We start from the raw sequence: 12,977 nt of genomic DNA on the forward strand, positions 1-12,977 counted from the left end.
AAAAGTATCCACCCTCCTTGGACTTTCCCACATATCATTGTGTTACAACATCATATCAGAATGAGTTAAATCAGGAGTTTTTGCCACTGATAAACACTGAAAATTGTTCTAACTTAAATACAAATACTAGAATAGAAAATAATTGAATGCATAAGGAATCACCCCCTTTGCTATGACACACCTGATTGAGCTGTGGTGAAACCAATTGTCTTTAGAAGTCACGTAATTACTTAAATGGAGTCCACCATGTGTCTCACATGATTTCAGATTAAATACGCCTGTCTCGACAGTGGGTTTGTCACAGTTCCCTAGCCCTGACCCTCTTCCCCCACTAGAGGCCGCCAATGTTCCCTTGCCTTTTCCTGCTCCCTTCACTGCTTTCCTTTTTTCACTCTATCAATTAACATTCCTCCTCACCCTTGTGCACTTCTGCTCCTGTCCTTTGTTCTCATTGGTCCTGCTCTTGTCTTCCTAGTTTCTGCTCTCCTTTATAAACCCCTCACTGTCCTCACTCTTTGATAAGTGTTGTCAGCTCTCCCTGCATCACCAAGCCTTGGGGTCCTGGGTCCTGGGTCCTGGGTCCTGGGTCCTGGGTCCTGGGTCCTGGGTCCTGGGTCCTGGGTCCTGGGTCCTGGGTCCTGGGTCCTGGGTCCTGGGTCCTGGGTCCTTATCTGTATCCGTTTCTCTTGACCTCCTGGATTACGACCTTTCGCCTGTGACCTCACCTTTGGATTCTCCTTGGTTTCTGTCTGCTCATTGCAGTAGCTCTGCACTTGGGTCCTTTTCTCTAACAGCTTTACGGTCCTCCCACGAGGTAACCGTGACAGGGTTAGTACAATTCCTAACAAAAACTGTTATAACACAATGAAATGTGGAAGAGTCCAAGGGGGGTGAATACTTTTGAGATCTACTGCAGGTACAGTAAAAGTAGTATTCCAAAAAGGAGTCGTCCCTTTCCTATAACTTAAGTAAAAAAAAACTCTCCTTTGCTTTCACCCTGTCTGCCTATCTAGTACCAAGCAATGTGCTCACTTTTATAAATGTGTATGTTATTACAAACAAGTATAAACCTGGTTGTCAAAATGGAAAATAAAATGTATGTTTACCCCAATGCTGTTTTATACTTTTTTGAGCGTCACTCGAATGAGTCTCCTTTACAGCTCACTATTACTGCTGAGTCTCTGATGTGTCCTTTTGCTATGAGATCCAGTTTTACAGTCTATTTTGTGGGTTTTTTTTTTATCACACTGACAAATGCATTCATTTCTGTTGGAAGAAGGTATTTACTTATTTACTGTATGTATAAGAATAAGGATTTTTGTGAGTGCTGCATTCTTTTCTCTGAGAATGACTGCACATTATTGAGCTATACAGAAGACAAATACTTCACAATAAACACAAAATCAAGTTGAGGAAGATAACAAAAAACATTTGGATACAAAAAGAAGCAAAAGGGATCAACTAGTATCTTATTTTTTACACCTTTGTGTATTCTTAAGCAATATAAGAGTAAACATGGTAACATTTTAAATAAAGGAGCACAAATAACATTACTAAATTCTGTCTAACCTGGAATGTATTAATGATGCAGCCAGTTGACACTAACACTAAGTGTTTATTTATGGACAAACTGCAGAAGAAGAAAAAAAAATAGAAAAGTGCAGAGGATCCTTTGAAAGGTCATTGTCCTTCACATATTTTAATCATTGCACATTATCTCTATGGCAACTGCTTTGGTTGTTGTGTTGTAAACCCAAGGCTGAAGGGTTTGCTGCATGTTTATAGCCACAGTACTAAACAGACAATAATTTAGCAGAGAATGAAGGAAAAAACAAAAACAAATTGATTCCCTAACCTACAACACAGAAAAGGCCATTGTCACTGTGTTAGTTCTCTCTTTGTTCATCCTCTTCCTAGGGCTGTCGCAGTTTTGGCATGTTGCAGATGTCTATTCACAGCAGCTTGGTTGGGGATGTTGAGTGTATTTACCTGTTTATAACAATGTAATACCAGGATATATTTCTCTGTGTGAGCAGGTAATACTACAAAAGCAATGAATGTAAACCTTGTATCCAACCTGAGCATCATGTCCCATCAGATGAATTCCTCACCCATGGATTGAACTCTTCCGTATCTTGTGCAGGGTTGTTAAGAAGGAAACAATTAAACAATGCTACCTCTTCAAAGTTTGTAGGCATCTTGCCCATCTGTGACATTGTACAGTAGGTGTCTAAGCCTAATTGTCTCAAATAAATAATTAAACACCTTCTTCTACTAATTCATATACTTAATCATCTTATTTCATATGATGCACCTTCCCCTTCTCACTGGAAAAGGCCTATCCAAAAATCTAGCAAATAAATAAATATTGTCAACTTTAGACCTAGTTTAACCTCAAAAATAACCTTAATATGACAAACATTGGAACAAATCTGGAGACAAAATGTAGTATAAAATGTATGTATCTGGTCTGCACTTATTACCTCTTATGTCAGGTAGCACTCTCATAACTGGGAGGTTGTGGGTTCAAATCCCAGGTGGGGCAGTGCTATTCACTTAGATTGCTCCAGTAAAATGCCCAGCTGTATAAATGGGTACAAATGTAAGTCGCCTGGGATAAGAGCGTCAGCTAAATGACAAATAATGTATTTTTAAATTCTTCTGCTTTATTGTTTTCATACAAATAAATAGAAAAAGAAGCACAAATACATGGCTAACCTTGCATCTTACTATGCAACAGTATAAAGAACCCTGATAATCAAATCCAAATGAAGCCAACTGCAAAGATTAAATTACTTTCCAGGTTTTGAAGATCAAGGCTGGAAAGAGACAGGTGAGATCTATACTATAAGCTTATAACAATCCCACCATGTGAATTATGGTTGAGATCAACAGAGGGGAACTATATAAGTATTCTCACATTTAAAACTTGCAAACACAGAAATCCAGAAACCTGTTGAATAAATGGGACCTGCTGCTGCTTTAAATTATAACCTGCCCAATGCATAGGGAAAAGTGCCTGACTAGGTAATTTAGGCCTTGGGTACCAGGAGTACAGTACAACTCCAATACTTTGGGTTTCACAACTGGCTGCATCTGAATAAGAAACCATTGTCAGAGAAAAATCAACTAAATTCTTAAGAAAGGAAACAGCATTTCCAATTCAATATACAAGACTTCAAAGGCAGGGTAATGGAAGCTTTGTCTTGTTCCCTGTAATTAATTTCCAGATATCTTTCCTTTTTGGTTGAGTATGTTTTGTTCCTAATGAGCTTCCTTCTCTGGGACACCACTCAAAAGGTGTGTTATTTGGATTGTATTTTCTGTGTTCTGCCATGCAGACTCTGTTGGCATCTCTACAGCATACCCTTTCAGGTGATTAACACCCCTTTCACACAGAGTGAAAGTGAGGAATAGCAGTCAGCACTGAAGCATCCATTGCTATGTTGTTGTTTGTTTGTTTTTCTTGTTTGTTAGGTTGTTGTTTTTTTGATCCACCAAATGCCAGTGCTAGCACCGAACCAGAATACATTGATGCAGCATCAACTACCTCCATACCTCTGATTCAGCAGCGTGAGAGGGTGAATTTGTATTGGCCCATCAGAATAGGCAGGGGGTTGTTATATTTGTCTGACAGCTGCATGCTGTGACTGAATCTATTTCTGTCACTCATACATGCAATGTGTATGTCATTGTTGCTAATGAGCAAGGGTAAGTTTTGTGCTTCATCACAATGTGGGTTGTCCACTAACAAGATGAGCAAACAATGAATTGGGAAAATAAAATAATTAGGAATACCTATATAAAACAGAAGCATATATCTCTAAATGTTTTCTTTTTTTGGTCCTTGAAATAAATGAAGGTCAGAGCCAGAGCAGCAGCATGCTAGTTACAATGTTACTAGGGGCTATATTTGTGTCTGTAAGCATTTAATAATTGTCCCATGCATAATTAAGTACATATTTATCAGTCTTACCCAGGAATTTCCACACAACTGGCAGAAGATTTCTTTGCATGTGAAAGATGGCAAAGAAAAAGTATGATAAATTATAAACCACTATTAAAATAATACTCTGTAGCTATATTCAAGTTTACATCTAAAATAAATGTTTTAAAAAATATAAACAAGAATACATTAAATGTTAGCAATAACTATCTATAATATACAGTAGTGTGCAAAAGTGTTAGGCAGGTGTGAAAACATGCTGTAAATGCATTCAAAAATAGACGTGTTAATAGATTATATTTTTCAATTAACTGAATGCAAATTGAGTGAACAGAAGAAAAATCTAATCAGATCAATATTTGGTGTGACCACCCTTTGCCTTCAAAACAGCATCAATTCTTCTAGGTACACTTGCACACAGTTTTTGAAGGAACTCAGCAGGTAGGTTGGCCCAAATATCTTGGAGAACTAACCACAGTTCTTCTGTGGATTTAGGCAGCCTCAGTTGCTTCTCTCTCTTCATGTAATCCCAGACAGACTCGATGATGTTGAGATCAGGGCTCTGTGGGGGCCATACCATCACTTCCAGGACTCCTTGTTCTTCTTTACACTGAAGATAGTTCTTAATGACTGTTGCTGTATGTTTGGGGTCGTTGTCATGCTGCAGAATAAATTTGGCGCCAATCAGATGCCTCCCTGATGGTACTGCATGATGGATAAATATCTGCCTGTACTTCTCAGCATTGAGGAGACCATTAATTCTGACCAAATCCCCAACTCCATTTGCAGAAATGCAGCCACAAACTTGCAAGGAACCTCCACCATGCTTCACTGTTGCCTGCAGACACTCATTCGTGTACCGCTCTCCAGCCCTTCGGCGAACAAACTGCCTTCTGCTACATCCAAATATTTCTCATTTTGACTCATAAGTCCAGAGCACCTGCACCCCAGTTCTTGTGTTTTCATGCATAGTTGAGTCGCTTGGCCTTGTTGCCACATCAGAGGTATGGCTTTTTGGCCGCAAGTCTTCCATGAAGGCCACTTCTGACCAGACTTCTCCGAACAGTAGATGGGTGTACCAGGGTCCCACTGTTTTCTGCCAATTCTGAGCTGATGGCACTGCTGGACATCTTCCAATTGCAAAGGGAAGTAAGCATGATGTGTCTTTCATCTGCTGCAGTAAGTTTCCTTGGCCAACCACTGTGTCTATGGTCCTCAACGTTGCCCATTTCTTTGGGCAACGTTGGGAGAGACCTTGCTGATGCAGTATAACTACCTTGTGTCTTGTTGCTGTGCTCAGTCATGCCACGGTGTATGACTTTTGACAGTAAACTATCTTCAGCAACCTCACCTTGTTAGTTGAGTTTGACTGTTCCTCACCCAGTTTTATTGCTCCTACACAGCTGTTTCTGTTTCAGTTAATGATTGTGTTTCAACCTACTTATTGAATTGATGATCATTAGCACCTGTTTGGTATAATTGTTTAATCATACACCTGACTATATGCCTACAAAATCCTAGACTTTGTGCAAGTGTACCTAGAAGAATTGATGCTGTTTTTAAGGCAAAGGGTGGTCACACCAAATATTGATCTGATGTAGATTTTTCTTCTGTTCACTCACTTTGCATTTAGTTAATTGATAAATATAATCTATTAACATGTCTATTTTTGAAAGCATTCTTACTTTACAACATTTTTTCACACGTGCCTAAAACATTTGCATAGTAGTGTATATCAGTAACACTTTGCAATAAGGTACCTGTCATGGTCCCCTAGCGCACCCCCTCTATCCCCACTAGGGGCCGCCATTTCCCTGCCTTCTCCCTGCTCTCGTCACTCTGTCTATTAACATTCCGGTCACCCATGTGCACTCCTGTTCTATCCCTCTGTTCCTATTCGCCCTGCACCTCCCAAGCCTGGTTCCTGCTTCCCTTTATAATCCCCTCACTTCCCTCAGTCGGGGTGAAGTTTTGTCAGTCCCCACTGCAATTCCGAGCCCTGTTCCTCTCCGAGCCCTTGTTCCTCCGAGCCCTTGTTCCCTCTACCATCGCCCATGACCACGACCACGTCTCAGTCTAGCCTCCATTGCCCTGATCCGCCGGTACCTGACCCACGCCTGTTCGACCATTGTGCGATCCAGCACTGCACTTGGGTCCCTTGTTCCCGAGCCCCCGAGGTTAAACGTGACAGTACCGGTATTACTCATTAATTAATATAAAAATACTATAGGATTTAAACCCATGAACCTACACGTATCCTAACCCTAACCCTGTTATACATTTGATTAACATAGGAACTCAGATGAAGTGCATGACATATTAATGTTTATACTGTGATAGTCACATACAGTGAGAGAAAAAAGTATTTGATCCCCTGCTGATTTTGTACGTTTGCTCACTAACAAAGAAATGATCAGTCTATAATTTTAATGGTAGGTGTATTTTAACAGTGAGAGACAGAATAACAACAAAAAAATCCAGAAAAACGCATTTCAAAAAAGTTATAAATTGATTTGCATGTTAATGAGTGAAATACGTATTTGACCCCTTCGGGCAAAACCCTTGTTGGCAATCACAGAGGTCAGACGTTTCTTGTAGTTGGCCACCAGGTTTGCACACATCTCAGGAGGGATTTTGTCCCACTCCTCTTTGCAGATCCTCTCCAAGTCATTACGGTTTCGAGGCTGACGTTTGGCAACTCGAACCTTCAGCTCCCTCCACAGATTTTCTATGGGATTAAAGTCTGGAGACTGGCTAGGCCACTCCAGGACCTTAATGTGCTTCTTCTTGAGCCACTCCTTTGTTGCCTTGGCTGTGTGTTTTGGGTCATTGTCATGTCATCCACGACCCATTTTCAATGCCCTGGCTGAGGGAAGGAGGTTCTCACCCAAGATTTGACGGTACATGGCCCCGTCCATCGTCCCTTTGATGCGGTGCAGTTTTCCTGTTCCCTTAGCAGAAAAACACCCCCAAAGCATAATGTTTCCACCTCCATGTTTGACGGTGGGGAAGGTATTCTTGGGGTCATTTCTCCTCCTCCAAACACGGCGAGTTGAGTTGATGCCAAAGAGCTCGATTTTGGTCTCATCTGACCACAACACTTTCACCCAGTTCTCCTCTGAATCATTCAGATGTTCATTGGCAAACTTCAGACGGGCCTGTACATGTGCTTTCTTGAGCAGGGGGACCTTGCGGGTGCTGCAGGATTTCAGTCCTTCACGGCGTAGTGTGTTACCAATTGTTTTCTTGGTGACTATGGTCCCAGCTGCCTTGAGATCATTAACAAGATCCTCCCGTGTAGTTCTGGTCTGATTCCTCACCATTCTCATGATCATTGAAACTCCACGAGGTGAGATCTTGCATGGAGCCCCAGACCGAGGGAGACTGATTGTTATTTTGTGTTTCTTCCATTTGCGAATAATCGCACCAACTGTTGTCACCTTCTCACCAAGCTGCTTGGCGATGGTCTTGTAGCCCATTCCAGCCTTGTGTAGGTCTACATTCTTGTCCCTGACATCCTTGGACAGCTCTTTGGTCTTGGCCATGGTGGAGAGTTTGGAATCTGATTGATTGATTGCTTCTGTGGACAGGTGTCTTTTATACAGGTAACGAGCTGAGATTAGCTCCTAATCTGAGCTCATTACCTGTATAAAAGACACCTGGGAGCCAGAAATCTTGCTGATTGATAGGGGATCAAATACTTATTTCCCTCATTAACATGCAAATCAATTTATAACTTTTTTGAAATGTGTTTTTCTGGATTTTTTTGTTGTTATTCTGTCTCTCACTGTTAAAATACACCTACCATTAAAATTATAGACTGATCGTTTCTTTCTCAGTGGGCAAACGTACAAAATCAGCAGGAGATCAAATACTTTTTTCCCTCACTGTATATCTATATTATTATGTATCTATTTCACCTCACCCAATTATTCACTGCTCAAAAAAAAAAAGGGATCACTTAATCATCACAGCCAATTCAACTTCAGGGGTATCAATTTGTCCAGTTAGGAAGCCTAAGTGATTGTGAAGCAATGTCACTTGTTTTGGTGCAATTGAAAGTGACAACATGTGCACTGGAGAGCCAACAGGAAGACAACCCCCAAAATGGAATGGTTTTGCAGGTGGTGGCCACAGACAATTGCTCTCTCCTTATCCTTCCTGATTGATTCTTCCCTAGTTTTGCGTTTTGCTATTGTCCTTGTCACTACTGGTAGCATGAGGCGATACCTGCAGCCCATTCAGGTTGCACAGGTAGTCCAGCTCCTCCAGGATGGCACATCCGTACTTGACGTCGCAAGAAGGTTTGCTGTGTCTCCCAGTACAGTCTCAAGAGCATGGAGAAGATACCAAGAGACGGGCCGTTACACGAGGAGAGCTGGACAGCGCCGTAGAAGGGCATCAACCCAGCAGCAGGACTGGTATCTGCTCCTTTGTGCTAGGAGGAACAGGAGGAGCACTGCCAGAGCCCTACAAAATGACCTCCAGCAGGCTACTGGTGTGCATGTTTCTGACCAAACTGTCAGAAACAGACTCCATGAGGGTGGCATGAGGGTCCTCTAGTGGGACCTATGCTCACAGCCCAGCACCGTGCAGCTTGATTGGCATTCGCCAGAGAACACCAGAATTGGCAGGTCCGCCATTGTCGCCCTGTTCTCTTCACAGATGAGAGCAGGTTCACAATGAGCACATGTGACAGACATGAAAGAGTCTGGAGATGCCGTGGTGAACGTTATGCTGCCTGCAACATCATCCAGCAAGGCCGGTTTGGCGGTGGGTTAGTGATGGTCTGGGGAGGCATATCATTGAAGGGTCGCACAGACCTCCACGTGCTAGCCAATGGTACGCTGACTGCTGTTAGGTACCGGGATGAAATCCTCAGACCCATCGTCAGACCTTACACTGGTGTAGTGGGCCCTGGGTTCCTCCTGGTGCAGGACAATGCCCGGCCTCATGTGGCCAGAGTGTGTAGGCAGTTCCTGGATGATGAAGGCATTGATGCCATTGACTGGCCCTCACATTCCCCAGACCTGAATCCAATTGAGAACCTTTGGGATGTTATGTGTCTGTGCATCCGACGCTGCAAAGTAGCGCCACAGACTGTCCAGGAGCTCACTGATGCCCTGATCCAGGTCTGGGAGGAGATCCCCAGGACACCATCCGCCATCTCATCAGGAGCATGCCCAGACATTGTCGTGAGTGCATACAGGCATGTGGGGGCCATACACACTACTGAGCCACATTATGAGTTGCCGTGATGAAATTCATGCAAGTTGGAACAGCCTGTGATTTCAATTGTTTACTTTGATTTTCGGTGTAAGTCTGCATCCACCCCTCAATCGGTTGGTGATTTTGGTTTCCATTGACCATTGTTATGTCATTTTGTATCCAACGAATTACACAATGTAAAGATTTTGATCTTTCATATATTTCGTTCATCGAGATCCGATGTGTGATTTAAGTGTTCCCTTAATTTATTTGAGCAGTGTATTATGTTTGTATTAATTTAATTTAATTGATTTAGGCTAGCAATATTGGAATAGCTGCACATGTCTGCATGCATCTCTCGCTCTCTGGCTATAAACAGGGTGTGATGTCATATATCTCTGACATATACGGCCCAATCAAAACGCGAGGCTGTTCTGCAGTTCCGACCCGAAAACCAGGCCGCTGTCCTCGTACACATAGAAGCAACTTGTTGTTGTAATGGAAACAATGCCTGATGCGTCAATCAGTGCAAAATATTCGACTTGCATAATTATAGTATTATTGGCATACTCTTGAAATACACAATAGGGCATGAATGGTAGAATTTGGATGGAAAACAGGGATGTGCAGAGGGGAGGTGGGGAGGGCAGGGGCCAATTCCTAGCCACTGCTGATTCGCCCGACAATTCATCCACAGCCCCACACTATAGTTTAACCCCCCTGTTTGAGTCTCTGCATGGCGCTGTTATTGCGTGGTCTTGGTTATTAATATATATATATATATATATATATATATATATATATATATATATATATATATACACATATAGGCTATATAAAAGCACCTTCAAAACACAACACGTTTAAAATGTAGCCTATCCATTTTTCCCCTCGATAGGATCACATAAAATGCAAGAAATGGAGTCTGTAAAAGACGAAACTGAGACCAGTAAGGCTAAAGCAATATGGGATTCTGAAGACACCGAGGTTAAAACATGAAGTGTGTGGCCCCTGGGAGCTGACAGAAATAAGGCTGAAGCAGGTGTATTGCAGCTTCTGGAGGTGGCACCAAGTTTCTATACAGAACGCATTAACCTGTCCTCATTCTTTTATGTTGTCTTAAATACACTACATATGCATACATAAATAAATACAAAAATGTATAAATAAAGGCTCCTTCAAGACATCACATGTTTAAAATGTAGCCTATCCATTTGCCTCTCCATGGGATCAAATGAAAGGTGACAAATGGAGCATTGTACACACGGAGCTGAGAGACTAAGGCTAAAGCAAGTGAATAGCGGCTTCTGGAGATGCGGAGCCCATGGGCTAAAGCATGCCATGTGCGGAACCTGGAAGCTGCGAGATGTAAGGCTGAAGCAAGTGAATGCCAGTTTCTGGGGGGCATAGGATAAAGCAGTGTTTTTATGCCTCTAGCGGGGATTTGTGGTAGTTGTTCCATAGACTACAATGGGGGGCTATATCGTGAAGGCTCAATGCATATGCCTTTGTTTCCGGGAGCTATAGGGGCGGCCCCCACTCGCCTCGATTGCATAACATTTTCTTCTACTAGGTGCTTCGATGCCTTATTAATTTCGCATTTTCTGTTAGAAAGCAGGAATATGATGGAAGGATTTATGTAAAAAGATCATAATGGAAGGATACTGGAAAATTATAATATCCTTATCCTATTATCCATAATCAATCAAATGTTGTAATTTACATTTTCAGATAGTTTGTGCTACACTATACTTTATTTGTACATTGAATTCCCACTCCCCCCCCAAAGTTACAGTTACAGTTACATAATGTAACAAAACCGGAAGGCAGCTATGTGTTTACTGTGGCATAATTATGATTTGTTGTTTTTTTGTTTTGTTTTGTTTTGATGTTGTTGTTTCATTGTTTGTATTGATGCCAGCTGCTGAGGTTTTCATTAATTAAGAAATAAAAAGTTCCTGTATGAAGGAAAATGAGACCGTCTGGCCAAATACACTGGTATTTTATTTTTTACCATTTTCTTTCACCTGCAGTAGTCCCTTCTTCTAATTTTGACCCATGGAAGCATTGCTTGCCAGCTTGTGTATTTGTAATGAATTTTACAGAACTGCTAGTTGAAATGTTAGTCTATTAATACTCAGTGCACAAGGATTCTGTTTCTGTTTGAACAGTGATAGAAATATTATGCTACATGGAGACTTACTTGACTGTTCTGCACTGCAGTGGCATGGTACGGGTGGGACACTGAGATATTAGCACTTAAAAAATATGAAAACTAGATTTTATATAATTATCTTTGAATCAGCAATTCATTGAGCTGAGAATTGCACAAAGGTGAAAGAGGTGAGAGAATGGGATCTCAGGGGTAGAAAGCTTGCTTATTTTCATTCTTCTCAAACAGAATTTCTGTTTCTGTTCTGTAGTGCTTACCGGTCTTAATTTGTGCCAGACCTCAGAATTTTAGACTGTCCACGCTCCAGCACCTCTAAGCACAGCTCTTGCACCTCCTCATGATATAAAAAATGTAACTTTTCACTTAAAATTTAAAAGGAATTCTGAAGACCAGATCAGTAGATCTCCCCCTTCCTCCCGCCATCACGCCATACCCCTGGTACATTTGCTCTCTCGTATTATTATTTGTGCTCTGGTACCTTGTCATTTAAAAATGAAGCGCTGAGTCTTTGTCTTGTAACCTCCAGACACACAGCGTGTTGAAAAGCCATTCAATGCAGTAGAAATGCATTGAGTTCACACAAAATGATGATAGTTGTATCCAAATCTCAAGATCATGCTGACTTGATTTCCTTTGTTAATTTTAAATATGTTCATGTTGCAAATGGCTTCAGACACAGCCAGTGTTTCTTAAAACTTTTGCAGCTGATGGTCTTGAACCTGACATTGAAATATGCAATGGGCTTGAGCAGACATTAATCATAGTCACAATGTAGTGTTTCCAACTGAAGGCTTTTCTGAAACAAAGAGAAAGCCATACACTGATGCTGTACTTCACATTCCTACAGTTAATTCCCTCTTGATGCAATATTTCTCCATCCTTTTCAATTAAACCACAGCAAACTGCTGCAGTACCTACACTTGTGATAAGAATCGGTTCGCTGTACTCAAAAGGCAGATAATGGATTTGGATTGTGGTGTCTAAAGAACATCAACAGCAAATGATGCCAAATGATGATAGCAAATGCACTATACTGTGAGAATTTTGCATCAGTCAATTGGCTTTTCTCACTATAGACAGAAAAAAAACATGTTTCTCATCATAATTGTTGTGCAAGATAAATGGACTCTAAATGGGTCCCCTGGTTACTGACCTAGTTCCGGCCATTTGATCAAAACAAAGTGCTGCATTTCAGTGCAATAGAAAGATGTATTGAATTAAAAACCTAATCTGTTTGGGTGTGATGTATGACTGCAATCATTCTAAAATATATCTCACAGATAATGTGATATCAGCTTCACTGGGTACATCTCAGAGTGACACAAATACAAAAGGCTTTGTTTAGAATGGATAGAAGGAAAATACATATTGATTGCCTTTTCCAACTCCATGTTGCCTGTCCCCCACTCTCTCTCTCCACATATTTTTAATAAACCAAGGAATCAAGGATTATATACATACACAGTTCATGGCCAAAAGTATGTGGACACTTGCTCGTCGAACATCTCATTCCAAACTCATGGATATCAATATGGAATTGTTCCCACTTTTGCTGTTATAACAGCCTCCACTCTTCTGGGAGGGCTTTCCACTAGATGTTGGAACATTGCTGTGCCTGTTTCCAATTCATCCCCAAGGTGTTCGATGGGG

Source organism: Amia ocellicauda, chromosome 7 (genome assembly GCF_036373705.1).
Source record: "Amia ocellicauda isolate fAmiCal2 chromosome 7, fAmiCal2.hap1, whole genome shotgun sequence".
NCBI lineage: Eukaryota > Metazoa > Chordata > Actinopteri > Amiiformes > Amiidae > Amia > Amia ocellicauda.